The following is a 12,521-nucleotide window of genomic DNA, read 5'->3' on the forward strand; positions in this document are numbered from 1 at the left end:
GAACTGGACTGTGGGTGCTCCTTTCAGCACTTGCAGGGGGCGTGCAAATGGTGGAAGGAGCCACCTCTTCCCGTCCAGTGTTGGGAAGGTCAGGCATCACATCCGCCGACACACTTGGACTCTCCTTGGGGATTTATGATACCATATCAGAACGCACAGTTTTTTTCTGTGCTTTTTTTTTTATCCACGGGTCGTCAATCTCTTTCTCTGGCAACTTCAGCTGCTAGGAAAAAATAAAATTTTCCTAATAGACCTTTAGACATCTGGTCTGGACTGGAGGAACTGCTTACAATTAGTGACATGTCTACTGTGACTGCATATCATTTGGCCCTTGCACAAATTGGTTTTGTTTTACTTAAATTGATCACTCTCCAGTGTGTACCATTGTCGGACTGGGAATAAAAATAGGCCCCGGCATTTAAATTACACAGGCCCACCTCTGCGTCAGCATCTGGCTCCTGGCATAGACTCATCCCCTTACTTAGAGCCGTTCCTAACCAATATGATGCCCTAGGCAAGTTTTGGCTGGTGCCCCAAGCACCACTGCTAGTTCCGCCTCTGACCTTGCACCCCTTTCCCAGCACCATCACCCAATAGCAGTCTTTATTTTGGTGCTCCTACACCTTATATTTTAAATAGGAATAGTGCCCACTTTCGGCGCACAGCCCAAAAAGAGGCATGTTCTTGTGGGAAGGGGCATGGCCACAAAATAGTACCCCCAATTCAAAGTACGCCACAAAGTAGTGCAACTTTATTCATATGTTATCATGCGATAGTGTCCCTTATTCACATTACATCACACTGAATTGCTCCTTATTCACATTACACCACACCATATTGCTCTTTATTCACATTACACCACACAGTAGTGCCCTTTCTATATGTTACGCTGAACAGAAGAGCACCTTATACACATAATGCCACACATTAGTAATGCATTTACACACGTGACACACATTATTAATGTCCTTATACATATAATGACACACATAATGTCCCTTTCACATATGCCGTACATTATTAGTGCCCTTATACACATACTGACACACATAGTGCCCCTTACACCTCAGCCGCACATTATTAAAACATTTATACACATGACACACATGCCCACACCAGGCATCTCCAGCTGCATGGCGTATTAAAGAAAGATGTAGGAGAACACATCTGTAACCAAGCAGAGGCAGAGGTCACAGTGTTAGCGGCCATATGAGTGCTGTGTACAGGTGGGTTGGTTGCGCAGTAGTGTTTGGCATATGTGTAAGGGGCATTATGTGTGTCATGTGTATAAAGGCATTAATAGGGATCAGTATGAAATACCTACAATCAAAATCACGACGGTCAAAATCTCGACACCAATTGACCGACGGTCAAAATCCCGACAAGGTCAAAATACAGACATTTAAAATACCAACAATGTCAAAATACCGACATTTAAAATGTCGACGGGCAAAAAAGTCGACAATAGGGTTTCTTAATGGGAAGGGAGGCTGCGCTCACAGTGGAGGAATTTGGCTAAGAGTGCTGCTGACCTGGAGGTGTCCCACCTCCTGTTGAAATTTGTATTTGGTGTTGGTCAGCGCGCTCTGTAGGGGATACAGGGGGGGGGTTGGTATGATGCGGAGTGGGAGTGATGGCTGATTGAATGATTGTGTTAGCTGTGTACCTCTAATAATGGATGGTGTGCTAATGATCACTCAGAGTTGGATATATCAGGATGATTTATTTGGAAATGTGAAAACCGGTTTAGCGCCCTAATAATGTAAGTTAATCTTTGTCCCAAGGTTTCCTCACCACTGTCAGGTGTGTCCTGCAGACTACCCTTTTCAAGGTATACCCTCCTAATGGTATACCGGTGATACTCCAGCTCAGGAAAATGTCAGGTGTGCCCTATGGGCCACCTTTACCATAGGTGTGGTTGATGCCTATGTGCCCTCTGAAGCTGTGTCTGATTGTGAAGTTTGAGGTGTGACTAGTGCGGCGTCCCGCCTGTCAGACCCCTCTCATATGCGGCACTGAGTGGTGTGGTCATGGGCTGTGTTGTTCATACTTACCGCCGGGGGCAGGTGCTGCCTGCCGCCGGTGACCGAGTCTTTTCCGTCCACTCCTCAGGCCTGCTCTCCTGTGTCCGCGTCCTCCGTCTCCTTCGGATCGCTGTGTCTTCCGTGTCCTTTGGACCGCGCGCTCCACCTGCGGCTGCTGGTCTCCTCCGTCTTCGGTCCCGTTCTGTCGCTTCCTGGTTCGCGTGTCACGTGCCGGGTCACGTGAGCGCGCTATGTGCAGAGAATGTCGCTGTGTCTCCTTCTCCAGCCGGAGAGGGGAGAGTGCGAATGTTAACGGTGTAGATGGTGTTATTTGCAGGTTCCCAACGCGTAATGAAATATATGCAAGATATCCACAATTTGAGATAAGATAGCCACACAATAAAATAAATGCACATGATTGACAGAGTTGCACATTAACTATGTGCACATGACTGACATGATTGAAATAGCTCCCCTCCAATCACATTAGAGAATGGGAGGCTAAGGAAGGACCAATTAGCACAGCGACTACAGCATAAAATAGCCACGGAACATTACACATGCAACCCTAGAAAAAGGCACTCGTGCTGAAACGCGTTGGGAACCTGCAAATAACACCATCTACACCGTTAACATTCGCACTCTCCCCTCTCCGGCTGGAGAAGGAGACACAGCGACATTCTCTGCACATAGCGCGCTCACGTGACCCGGCACGTGACACGCGAACCAGGAAGCGACAGAACGGGACCGAAGACGGAGGAGACCAGCAGCCGCAGGTGGAGCGCGCGGTCCAAAGGACACGGAAGACACAGCGATCCGAAGGAGACGGAGGACGCGGACACAGGAGAGCAGGCCTGAGGAGTGGATGGAAAAGACTCGGTCACCGGCGGCAGGCAGCACCTGCCCCCGGCGGTAAGTGTGAACAACACAGCCCATGACCACACCACTCAGTGCCGCATATGAGAGGGGTCTGACAGGCGGGACGCCGCACTAGTCACACCTCAAACTTCACAATCAGACACAGCTTCAGAGGGCACATAGGCATCAACCACACCTATGGTAAAGGTGGCCCATAGGGCACACCTGACATTTTCCTGAGCTGGAGTATCACCGGTATACCATTAGGAGGGTATACCTTGAAAAGGGTAGTCTGCAGGACACACCTGACAGTGGTGAGGAAACCTTGGGACAAAGATTAACTTACATTATTAGGGCGCTAAACCGGTTTTCACATTTCCAAATAAATCATCCTGATATATCCAACTCTGAGTGATCATTAGCATACCATCCATTATTAGAGGTACACAGCTAACACAATCATTCAATCAGCCATCACTCCCACTCCGCATCATACCAACCCCCCCCCCTGTATCCCCTACAGAGCGTGCTGACCAACACCAAAGACAATAGGGTTTCATTGTTTTTTTGTGTGTATGTCGACATAGGTCGACATAGGTCGACATGGACACCATATAAGTGTACTGCGTCCCCTCACATGGCTCGCTGTGCTCACCTTGCTTCGGCACGGTGCCTCGCTGTGCTTGGCACACTATTATATTCCCCCTCCAGGTCCACTGGGATGGTAAAGTAGTAACAAGTAATTTTCAAAGAAAAAATTATGAAAAACTCATGTCGACTTTTTGAACTGTCGACATTTTAAATGTCGGTATTATGGCCCTCATTCCGAGTTGTTCGCTCGCTAGCTGCTTTTAGCAGCATTGCACACGCTAAGCCGCCGCACTCTGGGAGTGTATCTTAGCTTAGCAGAATTGCGAACGAAAGATTAGCAGAATTGCGAATAGAAATTTCTTAGCAGTTTCTGAGTAGCTCCAGACTTACTCCTACATTGCGATCAGTTCAGTCAGTTTCGTTCCTGGTTTGACGTCACAAACACACCCAGCGTTCGCCCAGACACTCCCCCGTTTCTCCAGCCACTCCCACGTTTTTCCCTGAAACGCCTGCGTTTTTCCGCACACTCCCATAAAACGGCCAGTTTCCGCCCAGAAACACCCACTTCCTGTCAATCACACTCCGATCACCAGAACGATGAAAAATCTTCATTAGGCCGTGAGTAAAATACCAAACTTTTGTGTTAATTTACTTGGCGCAGGCGCACTGCGAACATTGCACATGCGCAGTTTGCGACTAATCGCTCCGTTGCAAAAAAAACTAACGAGCAAACAACTCGGAATGACCCCCTATGACCTTGTTGATATTTTAAATGTCAGTATATGTCGGGATTTTGATCTTAACGGGATTTCGGACGTTGGTCATTGGTTGTCGGTATTTTGAGCGTCTGGATTTTGATTGTAGGTAAAGTGACCGCATCCCCTGGTATGAGTCAGCTGGAAGCTCTGCTAATGTTGGGCACCTTTTTGAAAAAAAATAAAGCATCTTATTTACATTACTATGTGGCTGGGATGCACAAGCATCTTCTGCTGATTAAAATGATATGCAGCCTGGGTTCTTCCCACCTTTACTAAGATGTGGAATAAAAAGCTTGGGGGGTAATTCCAAGTTGATCGCAGCAGGAATTTTGTTAGCAGTTGGGCAAAACCATGTGCACTGCAGGGGAGGCAGATATAACATGTGCAGAGAGAGATAGATTTGGGTGTGGTGTGTTCAATCTGCAATCTAAATTGCAGTGTAAAAATAAAGCAGCCAGTATTTAGAAACAAAATAACCCACCCAAATCTAACTCTCTCTGCAAATGTTATATCTGCCCCCCCCTGCAGTGCACATGGTTTTGCCCAACTGCTAAAAAATTTCCTGCTGCGATCAACTTGGAATTACCCCCTTGGTGCAGATCTGGACGAGGACAAATGGGAGAAAATATTTGGACTAGCCCACACTTGTTCTGCTAGCACACTAGTTATTGAGACTCAAAACAAACTAATTTCAAGGCCCAGATACTCTCTCCAAGATGTTACTTGGTGTCCCTAATACTTGCTGGCGATGCTCTAACGGACCCAGAAATCCGTTTCACATTTGGTGGCTCTGCCCAGTTCTCCAACCCTATTGGAAAGAGGGTGGTATTCATGTGACCTCCTCCACTATCCCGACCGCTCACTATCACGATGGTCGGCATGCCTACCAACAGGGACTATTTCCACTCGTGGGTGTCCACGACACCCATAGAGTGGGAATAGAACCCGTGGCGACAGCAGGTCGCCACCGAGCCCGCAGCGTGGCGAGCACAGCGAGCCCACAAGGGGCTTGCTGCACTCGCCCCTCCCAGCCGGGATCCCGGCGTCGGTAAGCTGACCGGCGGTCTCCTGACCGCCGGTCAGCCGTACTACACCTTTGGAAAGAGGTTCTTTCTGTCTCTGCTACAATTCTGCTGGAAGAAGTTTCCATACACCCTTTGTTTTGTCTCTTCCACTTCTCGTCTGGATCTAAAAATAGTCATTACTATGTCATTTAAACAATGCTGCAAAGTCTTTAATCCCTGGCGTTCTCCTCCCCCTCAATGGTTGTAGATTGGTTTAATAGGATTGACCGGTACATGGAAATGGATGACATACTGTCATCGATTGACGATGGTTATACATCTTTCAGAGACACGTTGTTTAGATGGCTGAATTTTAAAGACTCCCTTATTTTCAGGAAGATCCCCATACCTAGTACACCTTAGACCCCCTAGACCAGCCGTGGCCAACCTGTGGCTCTTGAGCCGCATGCGGCTCTTTCTTTATTCAAATGTGGCTCCCGACACTCAGTCACCTGACCACAACGGAAACTGGTGCACTCCAACCAGACACACAGCAGCACTAAGGCAACTGAAAACTGAGGGAACCAGATGCTGGGCTGTAGTGACATATGAGGGTTGGCTGGAGTGACACAAGGGGGAGCTGGCTGGAGTGACACAGAAGGATCCTGGCAGGAGAGACATAATGGGGGAGCTGACTGGAGTGATACAGGAGGGTGCTGGCTGGAGTGACACAGGAGGGTGCTGGCTGGAGTGACACAGGAGGGTGCTGGCAGGAGTGACACAATGGGGAGCTGGCTGGAGTGACAAAGGAGAATCATGGCAGGAGAGACACAATGGGGAGCTGACCATCCAAACGGCAGTTGGAGAAAGGAATTACCATATCCAGGGAGCCTTTAACCCGGGAGACTGCCTGGAACATCGTTTTACATCCATGCGAATTTGGGGACTCGCAAGGTTCCCATAATTTCTGGTAATTACATCTCCTTTGCCTGCTGGTGTTCCCCTTGTCACTTGTGTGTCAATTTTTATGGGATTGGATTTCATGGAATTTTTATGTGTTTTATTGTCGTATTAAAAAACGTTTTTGCACTATCCTGCCTTTATTTCCTCTATTTTATGATCATCTGGAGAGGAAATTAATCAGGAGAAGGAGTACTCTAAAGAATACGGAGGAACCTATTTTATATGCTGAAGATACAAGTGGTAATCAGGGATGTATACTGTTGATACTACTCCTGTCACTCTATGATATATTATTATAGCCTTTTCCCCATACACGCAGTTTGCTAGGAGCGCCACATTTCGATTTCACCCTATTTTTGTTCTATATTGTATTGTTTTGTGGGGGTGAGGGAGACGCCCCTATTGTGTGATTTTTGATTGAGGCTGCACCTTTTGTTGCGCACCATTTAGAAATCAGTTCCTTTCTACAATGGGGAGCTGACTGGAGTGACACAGGAGGGTGCTGGCTGGAGTGACACATGGAAGAGCTGAAGTGTGTTATGTGAATATGGCTTTTTCAATATATTTTATGTGGATCTGGATTTTTAAATTATTTTATGTGGAAGTGTCTTTTTCAATGTATTTTATGTGGATCTGGCATTTTCATTGTATTTTTATACCAGGTGTGTGGCCTAGCAGGCACAAGGTCACACCCCATTTTTGCACACGCGCCTTCGGCTTGATGTCGGCTCTTTGACGTACCTAACTAGATTTGTTGGCTCTTTGTCTCTGACTGGTTGGCCACCCCTGCCCTAGACATTCCTATAACTGGACGTTTCTCCATTTGGCTCTCCTCTCTTTACTTTGTTATTTTCTTTTGTATATTGGATCAGGTCTTATTCTACCTTTATTCCTTTTTTCTGTCTATTTTCTTTCCTCTTTATTTCTTCCTTTATTTCTTTCCTTCCTATTGTCTTGGATTTTGGTTTACTGTGTTCTCATCATTAGTTTTACGAAAATATTTTTCTCATACGTCCTAGAGGATGCTGGGGACACCAAAAGAACCATGGGGTATAGATGGGATCCGCAGGAGACATGGGCACTTTAAGACTTTGAAAAAGGGGTATGCACTGGCTCCTCCCTCTATGCCCCTCCTCCAGACTCTAGTTTTAGAATTGTGCCCAGTGAGACTGGACGCACTACAGGGAGCTCTACTGAGTTTCTCTGAAAATACTTTTTTGTTAGGTTTTTTATGTTCAGGGAGGCTGCTGGCAACAGCCTCCCTGCTTCGTGGGACTGAGGGGAGAGAAGTAGGACCCACTTCTAGTGAGTTCAAGGGCTCTGCTTCTGGCTACAGGACACCATTAGCTCCTGAGGGTTTGATCGCTGGGTACGCTCAGATGCTCGCTCCCATAGCCGTCCGTCACCCCCCTTACAGAGCCAGAAGTCAGAAGACAGGTGATTAGAAGAAGAAAGAAGACTTCAGTGACGGCATTTCCCTGAGGTACCGCGCAGCGGACGGATGCTGCGCGCCAAGCTCCCGCTCACACACAGAGCACTTCTAGGTGCAGGGCACGGGGGGGAGGGAGGGGCACCCTGGGCAGCTTAAAACACCTCAGCAAAAGTCTGGCAAAAGGGGACATTAGTGTAAGACACTGTCCTAACCCCCGCTAGTATAATCCGTATTATAAAAAAGCGGGACTGAAGCGCGCCATTAAGGGGCGGAGCTTCACCCCTACAGCTCACTCGGCGCCATTTCCTCTGCGCTGGCTGCAGAAACGCTGGTCCTTCCTCACACCGCTGAACAAGTATCAGGGTGCAAAACGGGGGGGCCCAGGTTATTTGGTGCAATATATAATATAGAAAGCGCTACAGGTCTGGGGCATTTTAGTTAACGCTTCTGACCCATTGATTTGGCGCTGTGGGAGTCCGCACCGGTAGGGGCACGTCTCAAACTCTTCAGTCAGTTCTGGGTTCGTTCGGACCTGGACCCATGGGTTTTACAAATAATATCCCAAGGGTACAAACTGGAGTTTCAAGACATCCCCCCTCACCGATTTTTCAAATCGGCCTTCCCAGTTTCTCTTCTAGACAGGGAGGTAATTTGCAACAGCATACAAAAGTTGTGTCAAAATCAGGTTATCGTCAGGGTTCCCCAGTCACAACAGGGAGAAGGCTTTTATTCAAGTCTGTTTGTGGTTCCGAAGCCGGATGGCTCGGTCAGGCCAATTCTGAACCTGAAATCCCTCAATTTCTACTTAAAAAAATTAAAATTCAAAATGGAGTCTCTCCGAGCAGTGATCCCCAGTCTGGAGGAAGGGGATTTTATGGTGTTGGTGGACATAAAAGATGCCTACTTACATGTTTCCATTTATCCTCCACATCAGGCTTACCTGAGATTTGCAATTCAGGATTGTCATTAGCAATTTCAGACGTTGCCGTTTGGTGTCCACGGCTCCGAGGATTTTTACCAAAGTAATTGCGGAAATGATGGTTCTCCTTCGCAAGCAAGGAGTCACAATTATCCCGTACTTGGACGATCTCCTGATAAAGGCGAGATTCAGGGACCAGTTGGTGAAAAACGTGGCCCTGTCCCTGACAGTTCTTCAACAACACGGTTGGCTCCTGAATTTGCCAAAATCACAGTTGATTCTGGCAACGAGGTTGTCATTTTTAGGGATGATACTGGACACATAACTACAGAGAATTTTTCTTCCGGTTAAAAAGGCTCAGGAACTTCAGAGCCTGGTCAAACAAATTCTGAAACCACCAAGAGTGTCAATCCATCAGTGCACTCGGTTGCTGAGGAAGATGGTGGCGACCTACGAGGCCATTCAGTTTGGCAGATTCCATGCCAGAGTATTTCAGTGGGACCTGTTGGACAAGTGGTCCGGATCCCACCTGCATATGCACCTGAAGATAGTCCTGTCTTCAAAGACCAGAATATCACTCCTGTGGTGGCTGCACAGCTCTCACCTCCTGCAGGGGCGCAGGTTCGAGATCCAGGACTGGATCCTAATAACCACAGATGCAAGTCTCCGAGGATGGGGTGCAGTCACGCAAGGGGTAAACTTCCAAGGAAGATGGTCAAGCCTGGAAACTTGTCTCCACATAAGCGTTCTGGAGTTAAGGGCCATTTACAACGGCCTTGTGCAGGCGGAACATCTTCTTTGCAATCTGCCGTGGTGATCCAATCGGACAATGTGACAGCAGTAGCGTACATAAACCGCCAGGGCGGAACAAAAAGCAGAGCGGCAATGGCAGAAGTCACATAGGTTCTCCGCTGGGCAGAGAAGCATACAAGAGCGCTGTCAGCGATCTTCATTCCAGGAGTGGACAACTGGGAAGCAGACTTCCTCAGCAGACACGATCTCCATCCAGGAGAATGGAGCTTCCATCAAGAGGTCTTCACAGAAATGACAAGTCGTTGGGGAATTCCTCACATAGACATGATGGTGTCACGCCTCAACAAAAAGCTTCAGAGATATTGTTCCAGGTCCAGGGACCCTCAAGCAATAGCAGTGGATGCACTGGTGACACTATGGGTGTTTCCGTCGGTGTATGTGTTCCCTCCACTTCCTCTCATTCCAAAAGTTCTAAAGATCATAAGAAGAACAAAGGTTCAAGCAATCCTCATTGTCCCAGACTGGCAAAGGAGGCCTTGGTATCCAGATCTTCAGGAATTACTCATAGGAGATCCCTTGCCTCTTCCTCTATGCGAGGACCTGTTACAGCAGGTGCCGTGCGTATACCAAGACTTACCGCGGCTACGTTTGACGGCATGGCGGTTGAACGCCAGATCCTAGCATGGAAGGGTATTCCCAGTGAAGTCATTCCCACACTTCTTCATGCCAGGAAGGGAGTAACGTCTAAACATTACCACCGCATTTGGGGGAAGTATGTGTCTTGGTGTGAATCCAAGAAGGCTCCTGCGGAAGAGTTTCAGCTAGGACGTTTTCTCCATTTTCTACAAGCAGGTGTAGAGGCGGGCCTAAAGTTGGGCTCAATTAAGGTTCAAATTTCAGCCTTATCGGTTTTCATTCAAAAACAATTGGCCTCCCTTCCAGAAGTCCAAACTTTCGTGAAGGGTGTGTTGCACATCCAACCTCCATTTGTGCCCCCTGTGGCACCATGGGATCTTAACGTGGTGTTGCAGTCCCTTCAATCGCATTGGTTTGAGCTTTTACAGACGTGGAGTTGAAGTTTCTCACTTGGAAAGTGGTCATCCTGTTGGCTTTGGCGTCCGCAAGGCGGGTGTCTGAGTTAGCGGCCTTGTCTCACAAGAGTCCTTATTTAATCTTTCATGAAGATAGAGCAGAGTTGAGGACTCATCAACAATTTCTGCCGAAGGTGGTTTCATCTTTCCACATGAACCAACCTATTGTGGTGCCAGTGGCTACTGCCTCTTTCGTTGAGTCAAAATCTTTGGATGTGATCAGAGCTCTGAAAATCTATGTCGCCAGAACGGCTCGGGTTAGGAAAACCAAAGCTCTGTTTGTCCTGTATGCTCCCAACAAGATTGGGTGTCCTGCTTCCAAACAGACCATTGCACGCTGGATCTGTAACACGATTCAGCATGCTCATTCCACGGCCGGATTACCATTACCGGAATCGGTGAAGGCCCATTCTACTAGAAAGGTGGGCTCTTCTTGGGCGGCTGCCCAAGGGGTCTCGGCATTGCACTTTTGCCGAGCTGCTACTTGGTCGGGTTCGAACACTTTTGCGAAGTTTTACAAGTTTGATACCCTGGCCGATGACGACCTTAAGTTTGGTCGATCGGTGCTGCAGAGTCATCCGCACTCTCCCGCCCGTTGTAGAGCTTTGGTAACCCCATGGTTCTTTTGGTGTCCCCAGCATCCTCTAGGACGTATGAGAAAATAGGATTTTAATACCTACCGGTAAATCCTTTTCTCTTAGTCCGTAGAGGATGCTGGGCGCCCGTCCCAGTGCGTACTGTATCTGCAGTTATTAATTCTGGTTACACGCATGTTGTGTTATGTTATGTTTATAGTCAGCCTGTTGCTGACATTGGTTCATGCCGTTGGCTTGGGTTCTGTTGAATGCCACGTTGTGCGGCGTGTTTGCGGTGTGTGCTGGTATGAATATTACCTTAGTTTAACAATAAATCCTTTCCTCGAAATTTGTCCTTATCCCTGGGCACAGTTCCTATAACTGGAGTCTAGAGGAGGGGCATAGAGGGAGGAGCCAGTGCACACCCCTTTTTCAAAGTCTTAAAGTGCCCATGTCTCCTGCGGATCCCGTCTATACCCCATGGTTCTTTTGGTGTCCCCAGCATCCTCTACGGACTAAGAGAAAAGGATTTACCGGTAGGTATTAAAATCCTATTTTTTATTTTGTTCATCTAAATTTCTGTACTGTTCCATTTGCTTCTCTAATGATATAAATGTATTTAAATGCGGTTACAGCAAAGTGTTAAGCTGTGATTTGTCTTTTATTGATGACTATATTGACAATTGTTGTTTACTATATTCGCTATATATTTTATAGTTTTGATTTATGTCTATCCTATTGTGATGTGCCGAATTCAATCCATTAAAAATAATTTGCACTAAAATGATATGCGGCATGCCTATATTCTATGTGCAACTGTGGCTGTTTCTGCATTTGAAATGCTACGTTACAGTGATTTCCAGGAATACACTGTAACGTAGCATTTCCTATGCAGATACAGCTACAGTCACACACAGAATATAGGCATGCCACATGTCATTTTAATCAGCAGAAGCTGCTTGTGCTCCTAGGTATACCAAATGCCCTAGACCAAATGCCCTAGGCATTTGCCTAGTTTGACTATGCCCGGCTCTGCCCTTACTACTCCTGACTCCACCTACTTCTTAGTCTACAGTATGTTCTTACAAATATAATTCATATTAATTTACAACAACATACAAGTGTACATCATTCTCTTTATTAAAATACACAACAGAGCTCATCCTGCTGGGGATTTAAACATGTACCATAGACAAACATTTGGTATTTGGCTGGTTCTGTTAGGTAAAGCTGGCACTTCATTGGTGTAGGTCACACACACAGAAAAAGGAAGGCATTTTCCCAATTGACCAAGCCCTGGCTTAGCAGATGTAGAGGATTAGAAGGTGCTCACTGTAGAAATTATTTAGTGTAGGGGGCTGATCACAGAGGACAGATTGGTGCACACCAAAGCAGAGCTGTAACTACACATTTTGGTGCCCTGTGTACATAAAGATCATTGGTGCCTCCGTCCATACCCTAGGTAGGGAGAGTGTACATGGCATGCACCGAAAAATAGGGCGCAACATAGAAACATAGAATTTGATGTCGGATAAGATTAAGAACCACTTGGC

Source organism: Pseudophryne corroboree, chromosome 2 (genome assembly GCF_028390025.1).
Source record: "Pseudophryne corroboree isolate aPseCor3 chromosome 2, aPseCor3.hap2, whole genome shotgun sequence".
Lineage (NCBI taxonomy): Eukaryota > Metazoa > Chordata > Amphibia > Anura > Myobatrachidae > Pseudophryne > Pseudophryne corroboree.